We start from the raw sequence: 21,734 nt of genomic DNA, 5'->3' as shown, positions 1-21,734 counted from the left end.
GCTCCATTTTTATATTTTTTTTTTTTTTTTTTTTTTTTTCAAAAAGAGGGAGGAGTTTTGTTTTCAATTATAGCATGTTATAGGGTATACTGATTATCACCCCTAAACCTAAATTAAACAGTGTCCTCAATGTTTAAAAGTGCAAAAGAAAGAACTGTACAGAAAAGGAAAAACATAAAATAAAATGGAACGTTCAACCTGGTTTATGTACAAGGGTGGACCAATCAGGACGCATAGACGGGATCCTCCAGATCGGTTGCCTCAATGTCAGGCGGAAGTGGTTCAAGGAACGGTTTCAATCGCTGCCCATTCACTTGAAAATGTTCTTGTTGGAGACATCTTCAAGTTCCACAGCTCCATGAGGGAATACCGTGCGTACTAGGAACGGGCCGGTCCATCGGGACCGCAATTTTCCTGGAAAAAGATGCAGCCGAGAGTCGTATAACAAAACTTTCTGACCCGGTGTGAATGACTTGCGCAGAATACGCTTATCATGAAACAACTTCATCTTTTGCTTATACAGCTTGGCACTGTCATAAGCCTCATTCCTTAATTCTTCTAACTCATTGAGTTGAAGTTTCCGTTGTGCACCCGCCTTGTCGAGAGAAAAGTTAAGTTTCTTGATAGCCCAGTAAGCTCGATGTTCTAATTCCACAGGAAGATGACATGGCTTTCCATACACGATAAGGGGACATGCCAATTGGTGTCTTATAAGCTGTTCTATAGGCCCACAAAGCATCATTCAATCTCAATGACCAATCTTTCCTTGACGGGTTGACCGTCTTCTCCAGAATGTGCTTAATTTCCCTATTAGAAACTTCTACTTGTCCGCTTGTCTGAGGGTGGTACGGAGTTGCAACCTTGTGGGTTATGCCATACTTGCGTACTAAAGACTCAAAGTACTTGTTACAGAAATGTGAACCACCGTCACTGATTATAGCTCTAGGGGTACCAAAACGTGAAAATATGTTCTCCTTCAGAAATGAGAGTACCACCTTGTGGTCATTCGTCTTGGTTGCAACAGCTTCAACCCACTTCGAAACGTAATCAACAACAACTAGGATGTATAATTTTCCTTCAGAAATAGGAAATGGACCCATAAAGTCAATCCCCCACACCAAATAGCTCAACGATCAAAATCGGATTCAACGGCATCATGTTTCTCCTCGAGATACTTCCTAGTTTCTGACAGCGCTCACAAGCAATACAATACTCATGGCAGTCTCTAAACAGCGATGGCCAGTAAAACCCACACTGCAGGATCTTTGCAGCGGTCTTCTTGGCACTGAAATGCCCTCCACATGCTTGGTCATGACAGAAAGATATCACATCTTTCTGTTCCATGTCGGGTACACATCTCCTAATGATTTGGTCTCGGCAGTACTTAAACAAATATGGGTCGTCCCAAAGGAAATGTTTAACTTCAGCCAAGAACTTGGAGCGGTCTTGTCTCGACCAATGTGAGGGCATTCTACCTGTAGCAAGGTAGTTAACAATGTCGGCAAACCAAGGAAGGTTTGACACAGACATCAATTGTTCATCAGGGAATGATTCTCTAATCAGCTCAGATTCATCAATAGACTCACTAGTTAATCGGGACAAGTGATCAGCAACCACATTCTCACAACCTTTCTTATCACGGATTTCGATGTCGAATTCCTGTAATAAGAGTATCCATCGAATAAGGCGAGCTTTAGCATCCTTCTTAGAAAGAAGATACTTCAAAGCCGCATGGTCAGTGTATATGATGATCTTAGATCCTATCAAATAAGATCTAAACTTGTCTAATGCAAATACCACGGCAAGTAACTCCTTCTCGGTAGTCGAATAGTTGAGTTGAGCATCATTAAGAGTTTTACTAGCATAGTATATCACATATGGTAGTCTATCAACACGCTGTCCTAAAACAGCGCCAACGGCATAATCAGAGGCATCACACATGAGTTCGAACGGTAGTTCCCAGTTGGGTGGTTGGACAATAGGAGCTGAGGTGAGGAGAGTCTTGAGTTCTTCCCATGCCTTCACACAAGCAGCATCGAAGTTAAAGACAACATCTTTGACAAGTAGATTACACAAAGGTCTTGAGATTTGGCTAAAGTTTTTGATGAATCGCCGGTAGAACCCAGCGTGACCTAAAAATGATCGAATCCCCTTCACAGAGTGGGGTTGTGGTAAATGTTGAATGAGGTCGACTTTAGCTTTATCTACTTCAATTCCTTTTTCCGAAACGATGTGTCCTAGAACTATGCCGGAGTTTACCATGAAGTGGCATTTTTCCCAGTTTAAAATCAGATTCTTTTGCTTACATCTAGACAACACAAGGACCAGATGGTCCAAACATTCATCAAAAGAACCAAACACAGAGAAATCATCCATAAAGATCTCGAGAAAACTATCTATCATGTCTGAAAAAATGCTCATCATGCAACGCTGAAAAGTAGCAGGTGCATTACACAGCCCGAAGGGCATACGTCTAAAAGCAAATGTCCCAAATGGACACGTAAATGTAGTTTTTTCCTGATCTTCCGGTGCAATGTGAATTTGGTTATAACCGGAAAAGCCATCTAGAAAACAGTAGTGACTGTGTCCAGACACACGTTCTAGCATTTGGTCTATGAAGGGAAGGGGGAAGTGATCTTTTCTTGTTACTGTGTTCAACTTCCTGTAGTCGATACATACTCGCCATCCTGTGGTTGTACGTGAAGGGACTAACTCATTCTTTTCGTTCCGAACTACAGTAATGCCTGACTTCTTAGGCACAACTTGAATGGGACTAACCCATTTACTATCTGAAATCGGATATATGATACCCGCATCAAGTAGCTTCAAGATCTCACTCTTAACAACGTCTCTCATGTTAGGATTAAGTCTCCTTTGCATTTCCCTAGATGGTTTGGCATTCTCTTCAAGATTAATGTGGTGCATGCAAATGGTGGGACTTATCCCTTTGAGATCTGAGATGGTCCATCCTAAGGCTTCTCTGCTCCTCAAGTACTCCTAAAAGCTTGTTTTCCTGTTCTATGTTTAATCGTGAAGAAATGATAACAGGTAAAGTATCAGAAGGACCTAGAAATGCATACTTCAAAGTATCAGGTAATGGTTTCAATTCCTGTTTGGCCTTAGGAGACTCATCCGAAGATATAACAGACTTCTCAGAAAGTGGGAGTTGTTCCACTGTAGTCTGCCATTTAGTGATGTCCATTTGAGGTACAGATTCGAGCAAAGATTGGACTTCACCAATGTATTCATCATCATACAACTCCAAGTTAACATCTTCCAAACATGCTTGCAAGGGATCTTTTGACATAATGCCAGTCAATGAATCTTGTATCAAACTCTCAATCATATTGACCTCATGTACATCCTCATCATCAAGATTCACATGTGTTGACTAACATTAAACGCATTCAATTCTACAGTCATGTTTCCAAAAGATAGTTTTAACACTCCATTCCGACAGTTGATGATCGCATTGGACGTCGCCAAGAAAGGACGTCCTAAAATGACAGGAATGTGACAATTTGGGTTTTGTACAGGTTGAGTGTCTAAGACAATGAAGTCTACAGGAAAATAGAATTTTTCAACCTTAATCAAAACGTCTTCTACCACTCCACGAGGAACTTTGACGGATCGGTCCGCCAATTGGAGAGTTATGGGTGTAGGCTTCAACTCTCCAAGACCTAACTGCACATAAACAGAATATGGCAGGAGGTTCACCCTTGCACCTAGATCTAATAAAGCTCTATTGACAGTGTGTTTTCCGATAGTGCAAGAGATTGTTGGACAACCTGGGTCCTTAAACTTGGGTGGAGTTTTGTTTAGAATGATGGAACTCACCTGTTCAGCTAAGAAAGCACGTTTTTGCACATTAAGCTTGCGCTTTTGAGTACACAAGTCTTTGAGGAATTTGGCATATGCAGGGATTTGCTTGATTGCCTCAAGAAAAGGAATGTTGATGTTGACTCTTTTGAACAGTTCTAACATTTCATTGTAATGGGTGCTTTTCTGTTGATGAACTAACCTCTGAGGATATGGAGCAACATGAGCATTAGGATTTAGAGGGATATTCACAACAGTGGGATTGTCGGCTTCGCTAATGTGCTCAGGCTCCTTTTCTAAGTTGGAGGTGTTCTTTGGTGGTGCAGGCAATGATATGTTTGTCTCAGATTCATTTGATTGTGGTATGCCTACATTGTTCTCAACAATCTTACCACTTCGGAGAGTGGTGATGGAATGGACTTGATCGGGTGAGGTTTCATTGCAAGATGATGTGCCTGCTTGAAATATCCTCTTTGGATTTTGTTGGGGCTGGCTAGGAAGTTTACCCTTTTCTCTTGTATTCAGTGCATCGCAAATTTGACCCATATGTAGTTCTAGAGCGGAGACTCTTTGATCAGTTGCTTTCTCATTTTTCATCAGATGTTGGGTTAACTGATTGATACTCTCTTCGATGCTAGACAATTTCTTGTCAGCAGTGTATTGAGGGTACGACTGCTGTTGAGGATTTTTTTGATAGCCTTGATTGTTTTGATAGCTTTGAGTGGGTTGAGATGGTCCTCCTTGAATGGGTCCTTTAGACCATGAAAAATTGGGGTGGTTCCTCCATCCTGGGTTGTAGGTCTGTGAATAAGGGTTATGCTCTTGTTTTTGAAACATAGCATGTGCCTGTTCCAGCCTAGATTCTTGGAATGCATGCATTTCCGGATAATCACTGACCTGATGGTCAGAACCGTTACATATATCACATATAGCCATTTCGACATGTTCACAGAAAGCAGTGGTAGAAGGTTTTACGTTTTTCTGAAGTTCTAACGCTTCTATTCTTCTTGCTAGTGCTGTCATTTTTGCATTTCCCTCAAAATCAGACTCAATTCTTTGGACCTTATCTACAGGTGTAGTCTTTCTAGGTTCACGAATGGACTCCCACTGTTGAGTTTTTTCAGCAACTTCAATTAGGAAAGCCCAAGAGTCATCAGCACTTTTATCTGTGAAGAGTCCATTACACATAGACTCTACAATTGTTCGGGTGGAGACATCTAAACCTTCATACAAAATTTGCACAAGTCTCCATTTTTCAAAACCATGATGGGGACACTTAAGCAACAATTCATTGAATCTCTCAAGATATCTAGCTAAGGTTTCACCTTCTAATTGTACAAAGCTGTTCAGATTTTGACGAATTGTCGCAGTCTTGTGATTAGGGAAGAACTTTTTGAAAAACTCTTTTGTGAGGTTGTCCCATGTCCTAATTGACTGTGGATGTAAGGCATACAGCCATGACTTGGCCTTTTCCTTCAAAGAGAAAGGGAATAGTCTCAATTTTAGGGTTTCGTCAGACATCTGAGTGAAACGTATAGTTCCACAAATCTCCTAGAATTCTCTCACGTGATGGTAAGGGTTTTCATTTTCAATTCCTCTAAACACGGGAAGCATTTGTATTGTGCTCGATTTTAGCTCATAATGACCAGTAGCTTCTGGTAAAACAATGCACGAGGGTTGGCTTGTCCTTGTGGGGTACATGTAATCCTTGAGGCTACGGGGTTCTTCCATTATCTCAGGTTGGTCTGGTGTGTTTTCCTCAGAAGATGTGGGTATGTCAATTGGGTCTATTGGATTGACTCTAATTAGTCGGTTTGATTGGTCTCTAAAGGTCACAACCATATCCTAATAAGATCATTGATCGATGAAATAACATCTAACAAGCCCACAGTCAATGAAAAACACGACCTAAAATTTGGTTTTGTTGGGTTTTGGTTTCACAATGGGTTTTGGTTTATAAAATGTAGAGCCCAAATTTTTGGTTTGAAAGGGTTAGAAACTTTGGTTTAAAATGGGTTTAGAAAAATTTTGGATTAATTGGGACAAAGCCCAACCAACTAAAAGGCTTTTGGTTCTTGGGTTCTTTGAAGAATTTTGGTGAGAAAAAATCTTAACTCATGGCCCAACAGAATTTTGTTGCCTCTAAGCCCAACAGAATTGTTTTTGTAAGGTTAGGAGCCCAATGGATGGGATATAAACCTAAAGTCCAAATTAAAGTGCAAGCCCACAAAAAGAAAGAGAAAAATAAAAATTATTACAAGCCCAAATAGAAAATAAAGAAAAAGAAAAACTAAAATTATTACAAGCCCAAATAGAAAATAAAGAAAAAGAAAAACTAAAATTATTACAAGCCCAAATATAAATACTTAAATACAAGCCCAAAGAAATTTAATGAGGCCCAGTTGGGTTAGCTCATGGGTTAGGCTTACTTGATTTTTGGAGGGAAGCCCAAATTTGGGCTTTTTATCCCTTTTTGTTGCACTAGCCCAGTTGGGCTTGGATCTTCCTTAGCAACTTTAGCAGAATTACAACAGCAACAGCAACAGCAGTTTCACAGCAGCAACAGCAACAGCAGCTTCACAGCAGCAACAACAGCAGCTTCACAGCAGCAGCAACAGCAGCTTCACAGCAGCAACAGCAACAGCAGCTGCACAGCAGCAGCAACAGCAGCTTCACAGCAGCAGCAATAGCAGCTTCTCAGCAGTCAGTGCAAGGTAGTGCAAGGCAATGCACTTAGTGAAGCAAGAACAAGATCAATGCATGAGCAGGAGCAAACAAGGAAGTTGCAGGTCAGGACAAGTAAGATTAACAAGAAAGAAAACAGAAAGAAAACAAGAAAGAAAACAGAAAACAAGCAAACCGCTACCGAGTCCCCGGCAGCGGCGCCAAAAACTTGGTGGAAAAGGAAAGAAGTACCTAAACTAGCCTGCAAGTGCACAAGGAAGTTGAAGCAAGAAAAAGTAAATAAGGGTTTTGTCCACAGGGACTTGGAGGATTTGCTAAAGTTCTCTAAGTCTCAAAAGTTAACTGAATTCAAAGGAGCTAGTGACAAAAGTTGATAAAAAGGATTGAGTTACTAGGGTTATTAAGTCCACCTCTAACTTACACCATGTATTCACTAGATTATGCTATTCTTGCCTTATAAGATGCAAGGATTAAGATTCCATTATTGGTTCTCTACATCTAAGGAGTTTCTCCTATAGAAAGATCAAATCAACTAAAGTATGACTCCAAAGCACTAATTGTCTTGGTTAAGACACAACTAGTCTAAGGATTAAGAGTGGTCTGATTGAACATGAATTGTAGTTTTATCAACATGCTATAAGTCTAACTACAATGTATTCATAACATACCATGTATTCATAACATACAATGTGAAAGTAGAATGATGATTTACTAACTTTGATTCTTTCCTAAACTTGTTTATCAATCAAGAACAACATAATCATAGTGTAATACATAACAGTAAGTTAGGGCTTCCTCAAATCCCTAGCAGATGAAACTAGAACATATACATGACCATTATCATCATCTTCACAGATGTAGACATACTCAAAAATATCATCATAACAACAAACACAGTCAAGGTGAAAATATATCAATTATTAATATTGCAAGAAGTAAAATTTATAACTCAAAGCATGCTGTTCACTGGCTAGCCCAGAGATGCCCAATTTTACAACCCCTAACACCCTTTTATAGTTACAACAAAAAAATTCAAAATCCCCAAATCAGTAAAATTAGGGTTTCACCAAATACGAAATTCACTCACCTAACTCTCTGATTTCTTCTTCTATTTCGTCGACCCATGCTTCCTCAACGTCTTCTGCTCCTTCCCATGCTTTAATTACATCCATCTCATCAACTTATTTCACCAACTCCACAGCTAGGGATTAGAGGTGTGAAAATGGGTGAAATTAGTCGCTGAGAGGGATATAGGACGTGATATAGGGGATGGGTTTAGTTGGTAGGAGCCATGATGGCTTTGGTGGTGGATGTGGTGGTGGCAGAAGGAGCAGGTGGTGGTGATGGTGTACGAGTTCTGCAGACGGAGAGGGGAAGAAGATGGATTCGATGGTTTTGGGAGAAGGGTGTGTTTGGCGATGGGTATAGGGTGTTCGATACTTGGGTATTAGGCGGGTTCAGCGAGGTTTGATGATCTGCGACAAGGAGCGATGGATGGGAAGATGGTAGGTGGATCCAACGGCGATACGGAGGTAAGCGTGGAGCGACCGTCAGATGAAGGGATGTAGCAAAACGGACGACCCAAGATGGAGATGGGCGTTGCGATGTAAAGCGGGGGCTTCGGAGTTTGATGCGCGATGATGGAGCGACCGTAGGATGCTGAAATGCTTCGATCTGACGGCTGAAATCCGAGACGGGCTTGGATAGTGGAAATGTGTTTGAGTAAGGGTTTTGGGCCTTGGGTATGCCAAGCCCATATCTTCTTTAAGGACAATTCTTCTTCTTCAAGCCCACTTCTAGCCTTTTGATCTTGTGCACAACATTCTTCGCGGCTTCCTTGTGTAATTCCTCCCGGCTTTTCACTACTTTTCTGCTCTTTTCCGCTCCGCTATTCATCCAAACTTTATTTATTACCTAAAAATGCAAAATTAATTAATAAAAATATTTATTCTTGAAAACAAAGAAAATACAGAATATGGGATAAAATGTAGAATTAATGCACAAAAGATGAGTTAAATGCCAAGAAAAATATATAGAAATATGCACTTTTTAGCACTCATCACTCCGATACTATCCATACTCTTTCTCCCTCTGTGTTAAGTGGCGGGATGTTCGGTGGACTCTCTGTCGCGCTTGAGTTAGCGCCTCCTGGGTGTGTCATGCTTAACTAGGCACGAGCCTCCAGGTGTGGTCGCCAAATTTTGAGGGGTGAATTTAGGTTTGAGGTTCTACCCGTCCTAGCTAGCCAAATGACCTCACTTTACTAAGAATAGTAAGAGAGAGAGTTGTCTTTCCATTGTACCTTGTCCTTCTTTTTATAGACTTTCTAAAAGCCCCTTCCTTTTATGACATCATGCCATGTGTCCTAAACTTCTTTAATTACTACTAATGTCATTCCTTGTCTAATAAAACCTTCTTCTTTCCTATTAATTCCTCCCTTGTCCTTCCCATCTAATAGACACTTTCTTGGCGGACTTGGGCTTTAGTCCCTATGTCTCCATGTCTCATGTTGGGCTTGTCTCTCCTTGGAGGGCATACTATCCCGACTAAAGGGGTAATATTTTTCATGTACCAACAATAGTAAATTTAACTTCCGAATGTATATTGGCCCTAAAATGTGATTTTTCCAAAATTCTAAAATTTTCGAACTTTGGTACTACCATAATCGGTAGTAAAGTTTGTTACTTTAACCTCCGAATATACTCAATTTTTGAATTTTAGTATTACCATAATCGTTAGTAAATTTAACTTCCGAATGTATATTGGCCCCAAAATGAGATTTTTCCAAAATTCTAAAATTTTCAAACTTTGGTACTACCATAATCGGTAGTAAAATGTGTTACTTTAACCTCCGGATGTACTCAATTTCCGAATTTTAGTACTACCATAATCGGTAGTAAATTTAACTTCCGAATGTATATTGGCCCCAAAATGTGATTTGCCAAAATTCTAAAATTTTCGAACTTTGGTACTACCATAATCGGTAGTAAAGTGTGTTACTTTAACCTCCGAATATACTCAATTTTCGAATTTTAGAACTACCATAATCGGTAGTAAATTTAACTTCCGAATGTATATATTGGCCCCAAAATGTGAAATTGCCAAAATTCTAAAATTTTCGAACTTTGGTACTACCATAATCGGAAGTAAAGTGTGTTACTTTAACCTCCGAATATACTCAATTTTCGAATTTTAGTACTACCATAATCAGTAGTAAATTTAACTTCCGAATGTATATTGGCCCAAAAATGTGATTTTGCCAAAATCCTAAATTTTTTTAACTTTAGTACTACCTTAACCGGTAGTAAATTGTATTACTTTAACCTCCGAATATACCCGATTTTTGAATTTTGGTACTACCCAAATCGGTAGTAAATTTAACTTCCGAAAGTATATTGGCCCGAAAATGTGATTTTGCCAAAATCCTAAAATTTTCGAACTTTGGTACTACCATAATCGCTAGTAAATTATGTTACTTTAACCTCCGAATATACTCAATTTTTGAATTTTGGTACTATCATAATCGGTAGTAAATTTAACTTCCTAATGTATATTGGCTCCAAAATGAAATTTTTCCAAAATTCTAAAATTTTCGAACTTTGGTACTACTATAATCGGTAGTAAAGTGCTAACCTCCGAATATACTCAATTTTCAAATTTTGGTACTACCATAATCGGTAGTAAATTGTGTTAATAAGTGATGCTTATTATCTACAAATTGTGTTCATGGCCTCAAATTCAAAATTTCGAAACTTAATAAAATTTCAAAATTTTCTACTTTCACAATCGGTAGTTAATGGTTTTCATTATCTACTGATTGTTTGTAACTTTTAATACAGAGAAATTGAATTTTTTGAATCAAGAATAATCGATAGATAAAGTATATTATTATCTACCGATTATGTTTCTGCTACTGTAAATCCAAGAACATCAACCATAATCGGTAGGTAAAATAGATTGTTATCTATCGATTATGTTTCTGCTACTGTAAATCCAAGAAAATTTTTCGGATCAAATTTTTGATTACAAGTAATCAAATCCTAATTTTGAATCACAACTACTATCATATATTCATTTAATTTGTTTTTTTTAACTCTTTTATTTTGATGTTTTAAGTTTTAACTTTAAGGTTAATGAATTTTGAGTTTTAACTTTAAACAATCAATCATAACATTTGTTTGATCGAGGATCTTTGTTTTCAATCAAAATTATAATGATGAAAAAATTTTCAATGGGTAGAAAAGAGAAGAAGAGGAATAATATGATTTTGAAAATAAAGGATATAGGTTTAGATTTTGTATAAAGGTGAAGGGAAATATAAACAATTTTCAGTAATTAAGACACCTCTTAACTCCCTTCAATGGATGGGAATAAAAAGGTGGTACATAATCCCTTTTGAGTGGCCCTAAAAATGCTAGGTAAATTAAGCCGGAAAAAAAAAGAAAAAAGTTAAAACTATGAAAATGCAAATAGAGATATTACCAAGATAACTAAACATGAAGCGCCAATCGGTTAGTATGCTCATAAGTTTTGTCTTTATCGAGTAGCATGTTCCGATACCAGAAGCAGAAGTCTTTTTATTTTTCCGGATACTAAAACTGAAGTTAAAAGTGAAAATGTTTTGGTTCATAAAATATTATTTACTTCTAGAAATTGTTCTGAAATTCTATACCCATGCTAGCTTTGTACATTTTAACATCTAGAAATCGAAAAGTTACTTCTAAAAGTATATCTAAATACGCTTGAAAAATAAAAATGAAATTCTAAAAGTTACTTCTACGTTTTAACATCTAGAAATCGAAAAGTTAGTTATTCAAACTTGCGTTTCACAACTTCGTCTATTAAGTGGGTCTAATTTTTCCGGTCACATGTCGAGTTAATGGAACATCTTCACTGGAATAATAATTGCTTGCCACTTTCGAGTTAAACCAATATGTGTCGCTTAATCAAAATTGATTCTCCAGTGACATTGAAATGTTATTTTCATCCGATATATGAATCGGAATAGGTTGAACCTCTTAGTTTAAGAATTTTTTTGATTTCATACAAAATTCATCTTTTCATTGTTTTATTCTTTGTCATATTTCGGACGCTAGAGCATTAACTAAGTTGTGATGATACGGGTGCATCATAGATAACGGTATATGTGAAAAAATCGTCTAGGAATTAGAATTTTGTTCATCTAATGAGATAACCAAAAACTAAAACTCCCCTTTATATGTGAGACGAGTAAAATATTGTCGAATGATAGTAGCTTTATTATTGCAACAAGGATGCCAAATGAAAATGTTAGGGTACCGACCCTAAATTCGTCATAAGCCTATGAATAGAACTCAACTCGAAAACCGGTTGACTAGATGAGGGAATCCATTGACTTATAAACTACCAGTTAAGTCACATCTAACCAATGTGGGACTAGGATCCCAACATCCCACCACGCTTTCAGACCCAAAGTCTTCGTCGGCTCATTATATCGACACTGACCCGAAGGTAGCCCTTTCTCTTATGACGGCTTCACTCCCCTATCATTATTCAATGCGGGTGACGACTACGCCCATACATAGGTGCCCCAACAATTTAATCTATCATATAGGTCATCTCTTCCGTGGAGCGGGCATGGGTCGTGGTGGTTGGCTCTGATACCAAATGTTAGGGTACCGACCCTAAATTCGTCATAATCCCATGGGTAGAACTCAACTCGAAAACCGGTTGACTAGATGATGGAACCCATTGACTTATAAACTACAAGTTATGCCCCATCTAACTAATGTGGGACTAGAATCCCAACAGAAAACGGCGTGAAAGAAATGTCGGTTGTGATCAATGACTTAGAACATGCGTGAGTTTGAAAGAACGGAAGTTGGTTTGCGACAGTTATTAAGACATGTGAAACCATCATCTGGTGGACATAAACATCTGCCCAAAGATTTCAAAGATTTGAAAGATACGATCTCCTACTGTGATACTAACATTACTTTTGAGTTCGGGGGCTCCGAGTTAGCGCGACATATACAAGTTCCCCTTATAATATAAAACTTTTGTTTTAGAAATTGCCGATGTGTCATAGTAAATTGTGTTCCTATTAGTTGAAATTTTGAAATCTTCACCAGCGTTTAGGAAACTTCTCATGGCTCCTAGTAAATTAATAAATTGGAAACTTTCGAAATTAATAAATGAATATTATATAATTTCAAAAATTTTTTTACCGATCAAAATAAAAGCAATACATCAAAATACACTAGAAAAGGATATCCACCAACCAAAATACAAAACCAAGAGGTTCCCAGAGATTTCTAATCTAAATGCTACATCACTTTAACATGTGTGTAATAGTTCTTTTTTAAAGCATATAGCACCTTGGTATTCCAAACCTTTAGTGACCAATGAATGTTTGTCTTTACCTAATTTCATAATCATATTGCTAACCATGAATCCATGAATTTGTCAACTTTTCAGTTTTCTCCAATATCTTAAGACATGCAGATAGCGATAAAACAGTGAATGCTCAATATAGAGGCTTAGTAAGTTACGAAATATCCTTGTTACTTTGAGATGTAACCCATTCATTCTTCTCTTCGTCTTTCTTTCGGAATGAGAAGCCAGTTATTTAATTTCAGAAGTCTTAGAAGCGATTAGTTACTCATTCTGAAGAGTTAATTAGTATGATTTCTATGACACTTCCTGTGTCTCAATAAAAAACAAAAAGCTGGATGACAAATCGTATGATGAAGTATACTTGAAACTTAACAAAATATGATTGGCATGACAGGTCGGAGACAACATGGGAAACTGAAATTTCGTCTTTAAGAGACATGGCGTTAAGCCAACAGAAGATGCAAAAACACCGTATGGAAAAAAGAAGTATTGGATATTAGTACGAACCTGCAGAACACTTGGCCAAAAAGATAGGCCAGGTTTTCATATACGAGTGTGTCAAAAACATAGGCTTGTTTTCACAAAAAGAAAAGTCAAATATTTTAAGATTACTAGTTTGTCCATATTAGGTACCACATTTTTTTATTTTAACAAATTTGGGGTCTATTTCTTTCTCCCTCATGTTGTTCCTTTTAAAATATCAAGGGGACCATTTTTTTCTTCTTCTTAAGCATAGATTAGGGAAAATCATGAAAAATGCTCAAATGATTGGTTTTCTTAGTTATTGAGCAAAACCGAACAAGTCTATCTTTTTGAAACGAAGGGAAGTGGATTTATACTCAGATTAAAAAATTATCATTTAGATGCAAAATCCAGGAACTAGATTTGTACTGGCGACACGAGGATTTCCAATCGTCTGCTCTACCAACTGAGCTACCCCAACCCTTCTTGAGGCACCATCCTCGTCTACATGGAAATGGTGTTCTAATTTTGCTTTACATAGTTATAATGCTATATGTGTTGGTAATTTTGTACTTAGAAAAAAAAGGGATGAAACACGAAGAAGTAAATGTTCTATCACCAATTTCAAGGCCTTTCGGTCCTTTTAAAAAATATTTCGATCCTTCCCAAACAATTGACGCGTGAATATCTCAAAGAAATAATATTTTCAGGATATAATGAAACCCTAACAATGTAATCAAATTCAAGGTTACACCCTTGATCCAACCAAAAACATACAGTAAAAGTTTCTGATAATTTAGAGAGAAAAAATAGAGATTTTGATTTTCTTTTAATGAGATTACATCTTTACCACTTTAAAGGAATTCGTCTTATTAGAGATGCCTTTATCTCCAATAGGAAAAAATTGTGTCTTAAGGGATGAGACGCTGCCGTTCAAATTTAAACTAGATATTGGAAATAGGTTTTCTTAATAACCTGCAAAAATTTATGAAATGCTGCCTTGCACTGCCCTCTAGACTTTCGCGACCTGACCTGTCTGGTCGACCACAATCGGCAGCCTGTAATCCCCCAGTCGTAGCGCAAACACATTTGGAAATATCCAACGATATATAGTCGAATTCTATGAACAAGCAAAAAAAAATGTAAAGCTCCCCGTAGGGAAACAGGAAATCCAATCATTCTACCATAAAAAAGACCGAAAATTCATACTCAAAAGACAAAAAATCTTGCATTCAAATTATTCTTTCACTAAGATGTAATTATAATTGGTCCAACTCACAATAAATTAACCCCAGACTGATCCAAATTTTGTAGGTTAATAAAAACTCGGTTGAAGATACAAAAACAAATACAAATCTTCGCAATGTCTAGTATAAAACTTGAAAAAGCAGGGGTCTAACAACACCACCCAATATTTCGCTTAGCAATATGTATAGAAAAACTCGAATATACTTTTAAGAGAATCAACTAGACTCAATCAATTAAAAGTATATCAACGATTTTATATCTCTCTTCTTGATTTGATTTACTCAAGCAAGAACCACGGGTTCAAATCAAATACAAGGAATAACTTGGATGGTATCAAAGACCAATATCCAAGGATCAATCAATATCAATCAACAACCAAAAATTGAATTTCCAATTGATTGATTCAAACACATAACATGTATTATTTCAATTATATAAACAAATATAATGTGGAAATAGAAATAACACAAACACCAGAAATTTTGTTAACGAGGAAACCGCAAATGCAGAAAAATCCCGGGACCTAGTCCAGATTGAACACACACGGTATTAAGCCGCTACAGACACTAGCCTACTCCAAGTTAACTTCGGACTGGACTGTAGTTGAAGGAATAGTACTTATACATAAATGTGTTTCCAGAATAATGCTTATGTCCACATTGGTTATGTAATCTAAACTCTCATTTCAATCATTGAAACATTCTTAGAGGACGTTATATAGTTGTTACACCATTTTTCGTCAAAGTAATTTTCAAGATGATTGAAACATATCATGACTTTCGTCACATGGTAAAGATAAACTTGGTTAAAGCGAAAATCTTATGAACTCATATTTCGAGATATAGATAGGCGAGGTATACTCGGCTCGAAATACCAAATGTGTATAATCACAGTCTATATATATAGCATACGACTTCTTTCCTCAAAGAGTAGTAGATAGAGTAGATAGACTTTTGAGTGATAGATAAGTTCAAGTCTTCACATATCTTTTTGTCGAGAAGTTCCACCGGTTCCTTGAGTAGTTCTTCTACTTGTACGATGAATCGCCATGAAGTCCTTGAGCTCAACTACACTTTCTATCATAGTCCGAAACTTAGCTATAATAGACTAGTAATCAAGACTTATAATTTTGATCACTAACATTGACAAACATGTTTGAGATAGCAACGCATGCGAGTTCGACCGAGCAATGCTCTAACACAACCTCAAGTATGTAATGAGACCAAACTATGACAATCGACTTATCATTCATTCAAATTAAACAGTCATGGTGGATTTATAACTACCTAGAAGAAAGAAAAACTAGAATAAAAAACAATAATCTCTTTTCTGGGAAATACCCTGACACAATAAAACCATTTAAAAACTATAGCTTCCACATCCTTTTATTATGGACGGAGGCAAGACTATTCAGTCATGATAGGTCTAAATGAAATAAAACCCGCATTATTTCATAGAATGGGTTTACGGTTGCACTATATTCAAATCGATGAAATATAACTCTCTGGTGAATCATTATAATAAAATTGAATAGGTTCATGAGAAAGTGATAATGATTAGACTCTTCTTGAAGGTGGAGAAATTTGGAAATATCTCCACGGATTTGGAGATACTTTTTAGCACTGCCGGTAGTGAAAACTAATACCGACCATAATAAAAAGTATCTCCAATTTATGGAGGAATCCCAAATAAATATAGGTTTTTTTTGTAAAATAATACCGGAACGATAATAAAATATATCCCTAATTTGTGGAGGTATCCCAAATAAATATTCTATCTGATAAATAAAATATATAATTTACGTGGAACAAACCCATTAATCAAGAATCACAAATGAAATCAGTAGTCTTGGGTGACACCACCTCAAATGGAGAATTAGTTGAGTTCTGCTCGAGTTCTTTGCAAATGCTTAATGTTATGCTTTAAATTGAAAGCCGAAAATCCTCAAGTAATTAAAAACTTATCATAATACAAGTGACATTTGAAAAGAAAATAGATAAAAAAGAAAAGCAACTCTCACCTAAAAGATATTATCTCCATCCCCTAGTTAAGTTCGCGAATGATTCGCGAATCTCGCGAATTTTTCCGTATCACAAATTTTACCGTTTTTATTCGCGTACGTTTGTAACTCCGAACCCAAGTCGCGTATTATGTGGCATTTTCGGATTATTCGTGAATCGTTCACGAATTTTACGTATCCCGAACGATACGTCCGCTTAATTCGCCATAAATTCTTTACCCTTTATTTTTCAAAGACTCCACTTTTTGGGCTTTACTGCCTCCCGAGCATACACGACCGAATATTAGACGTGTTGTAATTTTTATGAAACAAAAACGACTGAAGAGATTTGAAGGTGAAGGTGAGAGAGATCTCAAACTCACTAACCAAGCATCTAAACCACCATACGACGTCCTCTTGGATAACTAATGTTGTATATATTATTAATATCATCATATTGAGTTTATTTTTTCGTTAAATAACTCACACATATGCATAAAAATTGGTGTATGACCTTATAAATACAAATTATTTGTTATATATAGATACCGAATTTTCAGAGCCGAACTCACATTTATAAATCGAATTATACACGTACGTATGCCGTTCCGAATTAACAACGAATCACGTCCCGTTGACCGAATTTTGAACCGAATCTGGATTTTACAAAACCGTATAATACTCGTACGTTTGCCGTTCCGTACGTTTGCCGAATCCCGAATTGCTAACTAGGCTCCATCCCTCCTTAATTACCGTGTTTTGATTATTTTATAGTTTATTTACTTGTTATATTTACTTGTTATTTGTCAAATCTTTTGCTGGAAAAGTGATCTCCTGAGTTGACATGATCTCATGACCGCCGTCAGTATGCCTAATGACTGTCCATTTTTCCAGTTTTCTCCAATATCTAAAGTAAGATAGAAAATAAGAGACACTGAATACTTAATAACGGCAGGGTGAATTATAGAACAACCTTATTTGAAATATAATCCATTAATTACTCTCCCTATTGTTCTTGAAATAGAGAGCAGCAGAAGCCACATTATATAAGAAGCCTTAGAAGCGTTTTATTATGTTGTTAGAGAGTGATAGGCGCAACACGCTTGTGTGAATCCTCTAACCAACACTCAAAACAGTGCACCAAAAAATTGCTGGAATGGATGAAAAAAATGCATGCCGGAACATGGAAGATATTCAAATGACAAGGGTTATAACATTGTTTTAGGGTGTTCGAGTCTACTTCAAAAAAAAAAAAGGGGGTGTTCGAGTTAGGTAGAGCCGTAGAGGGTAATATACTAATTTTTGATGGGCTTAAAATCAGGCATTGGGACCAGATGATATACACGGCTACAGATTAGAGACCTTTGGTTTTCAAGTGACGTGGCCTACATACAGAAGAAGCAAAGACAAGCGAAGGAAGAGAAGTGCCCAATAGTAATTGTTTAAGTGGTCCGCGAGTTATAATCCCAAAGGTATCACTATCCATCAAAAAAAACACCCATCAAAATAAAAGTAACACAAAAATCCCCAAAAAACAAAAGTAACACAAAAATCCCAAAGAATTTTTTCTTTTCTCTGTTTTTGGTAATTCGATTTTCATTGGAAATCATGATTACATGGATCTCAAGTACATCGAATTCAAAAAGTAACAAGAAACAACATGCTTGTAGCGGTACATGATTGAAAATTCCGACAAGGAAAAGACAAGGATCTCTAAATACTGACCTAATACAAGTATGTGAGAACCGATTGAATCGGAGAGAATATGTCCTTCATAATATTTATGGACCATTTGATAAATCGTCTTCCTCTTGAAGTAATGCTCCAATGGTATAGGAGTAATTTGCAAATTTGTTGACCAGCGAATCGAGATTAACGTGAATCTGGTGACGCACTCGAACAAACATATAATCAAGATCAATTAACCATTAAAATAAAATAGAATCACTATGAAGATGAAGATAAAAATCACCCTAAAGGTGAAGACAAAAATTACCACGAAGGTAAAGAAAAAGAAGGCAAACAAAGCCAAATTAAAACCCTAATAGGAAAGAACCTTGTTATTCTAAAAGTAAAACATAAAAAGAAGAAGATCCTTGCTCAGATCTAGCCCAAATAGGCTGGATCTGAGCAAGATGATGAAGTTGAGTTTTTTCTTTTTTTCTCTGAAAAAGTGGAGAGAGAGAGGGGGGGAAAAGTCGCATTCCTCAATGACGCCATCTTCCGGCCTAGACCCCAAAGAATTTGATGAAACCAATTTTGAAATTTGAAGTTTTTGTATCAATTTTTGAAAATTTGGAGTTTTTGTATCAATTTTGTTTAAGATGGAGTTTTAATGGATCTTAACATTTGAACGGGGTTTTTGTACCACAAGTTTGGTCACCTTGGATTTTTATGACTAGTTCTGTTTTTAAGGGCAGTTATTAAGTTATGCAAACCCAGTATCCTTTATAGTGGATATTGCTTTTGAGTTCGCTTCCGGCTTAGCCCGACACAAGTTCTCCTACATAAGCCTTGTGCTTTAGATATTGCCAGTGTCATAACAAATTGTGTTTTGCATTGGAATCTATTTCAATTCTTCACCACCGTTTAGGAGACTTCTCAGTTGCACCACTAATAAATCAGAAATTCAGATATCAACATATGATCATCTAGTCTCAGTTTTTTACTCATCGAATCAAAATATAAAAATTTGTCGAAACAGATAAAGAAAGATACTCACAGCTCAAATTACAAAACCTAGATTTTCATAAGCAGAGCCGTGCCTAAGGGTCTGCAGAAGGTGCGGTGCACAGGGTCAGGCCAAGGCCTTTTCTCAAGCACATAAATTAAGCCCAATGGTGAAGAACATGATAGCAAAGATTTTTTGCCGTAAATTGTTTAAAAATGATTCTTGTACATATGCTTTATCAAATGAAGGGTATAATAATTGGATTCATTTTAGCCAAACTCTTGGTAAGCATGAGAATAATGAAGCACACAATGTTAACATGAGACTTTGGATTGAACTACGAGAAAGACTAGGATTAAATGATACAATTGATAAGCAAAGATAGGATTAAATGATACAATTATTTCTGTTGTGAAATATCTTAGAAACTTAGAATTTGATATTAATCTTCTTAAATCTTCCATTTGTATTTTTGGTTTGCTAACAACTTTAGTTCTTTATGTCTTTCAGGTACAAAGATTCTGGTTAACTAACTCACAGATGGGAGAACTTGAAGTCATTTACAAAAATACGGACAGTAAATACTCAAAACTAATCGACAATCTTTTTTTGGACCATTTTTTTGTGTTGAACTAGACAATATGTATAAAAAACAATGCTTATATAATTGTAAAGAACTTGTCATGTTTATGCTAGTTATATATATATATATTAATTGTCTTGGTTTCATTTTCTCAAAGCTATTTGAAATTGTCGCGTAAAGGAAATTGAACGTAAGAAGGCCCTGTGATTAAGTTCGCACATGACTGCCTCTGTTCATAAGAGGCTACACCACTTTAAGATGTGTTATAGTTTTTTTCAAAGCCTGAACCACATCCGGTTTTCAAATTTGTGATTTATCGTCTTTACCTAATCTCATCATAATCAAATTTAATATGGTTTCTCCAATCTTCAGTTTTCTCCAATATCTTAAAACATGCAGATGGTGATAAAACTCAAGAGCCGCTTAATAAATTACGAAATACCCTTATTAATTTGAAATGGAATCCATCCGTCGCTCTCTCTGTCCTTTGAATATGAGAAGCCAATTTATAGAAGTCTTAGAAGCGATTGATTATTGAGTTATAACTAGTATGAAAGGTAAGACACTTGCGTTTCGCAGAAAGAATATTGGATGACAAATTGCATGACAGTAAATTATGGAACATGTGCCAAAGATCGGAGACAATGCCCCATGGGAAACTGAACTTGGTCTTTAACTTTACCCAAGATCTTTTCGACATGAACCAAATAGCTAACTGTGCATCCAACTGAAGGAATCTGAATCAAGCCATTATCCAATTTTTGTATCTTCCCAGTCCTTTAAAGCAATATAATTCCATGATTGTACTGCTGAACATTTTTCTACTAGGATTTTCCCTTCCCTTAGTAACATTATCAATCTGTCAAGGTCTGGTCCTTTCTGACAATCGGTTCTTATTCATTCATCATCATCTAAACGTTTGATCTCTTCAGCTTTGGGAATTACTGATTCTAGTGTGATTGTGAGTTTCTCCCAAGTAGGGTTTGAAACTGGTAGCTTTAGCTTTTGCCAGAATAACTGCTTTCAGTAATTCTGACACTACTGCCCTGAGCAGAGCTCCAACTATCAACTCCAAAGACATATTTAGCAAGTACAAAAATGATCTGCAGAGCCAAAGAAAGATCAACTGGAAAACAAAAAAGTTACTAAAATGTAAGAATTTGCAAATCTGTCAAGGTCTGGTCCATTCAATTATGTATTTTTGGGATAAATTCCTTCATCATGGAGAATAAAAACATTAAGCTTCCAGATTCAATTAATCAAGCAATAGTCTGATACAACAGGCCTTGTTAATATAGACCACCCTAGACTGCATTCAGTTACAAGAAAAGGTGTACCCATACCAATTAGAAGTGGCGAAACTGGAGTATATGAGATCTTAGCAAACTGACACTACTCTAGAATGCTAAGCAAAAATGGAAAATGACCACTAGATGTATATGACTACTAAATGTAGCATATCCATAGACAAAAATGTAAAATGCAGGTGACTCGTGGGATCTTACTGATGAATCTCAGCCTTTGAGAGATTGAAAAAAATTTGAAAAGAGATGGGGGCATTCCGAGAATCGAACTCGGGACCTCTCGCACCCAAAGCGAGAATCATACCACTAGACCAAATGCCCGATTGATATAGAAAATAAAAATTATTATATTTATTAAATAAAGTTAAAGGTCAACCTGAGCAAAGACTGTCAACTCATCAGGCATTATCAAGTCAGTAAAGTAAGTATGCCCGATGAATTCGATATCAATCCCTGCACAATTGTGCGATAAATTTAATAACAGGTTTAAAGGCTTTTTAAAAAGGCGTTATCAACACGCAGTATTATAACGAGTTGCTACTATCTTCTGCCCTAAGAGCTCATTTAAAAGATCAAAGCCATAAGTAA

General features: G+C 36.6%; 1 non-coding gene across 1 annotated transcript; it reads right to left on the bottom strand.

Moving 5' to 3' along the window:
- Positions 1-21,395: 21,395 nt before the first annotated feature.
- On the bottom strand, positions 21,396-21,467 carry TRNAP-UGG. The gene has a single exon. It is a non-coding gene; the product is annotated as a tRNA-Pro (tRNA).
- Positions 21,468-21,734: the final 267 nt, after the last annotated feature.

The sequence above is a fragment of the Papaver somniferum genome, chromosome 11, assembly GCF_003573695.1.
Source record: "Papaver somniferum cultivar HN1 chromosome 11, ASM357369v1, whole genome shotgun sequence".
NCBI lineage: Eukaryota > Viridiplantae > Streptophyta > Magnoliopsida > Ranunculales > Papaveraceae > Papaver > Papaver somniferum.
Note: the sequence above shows the minus strand (reverse complement) of the source record. Positions and strands in the feature narration are given on the sequence as shown.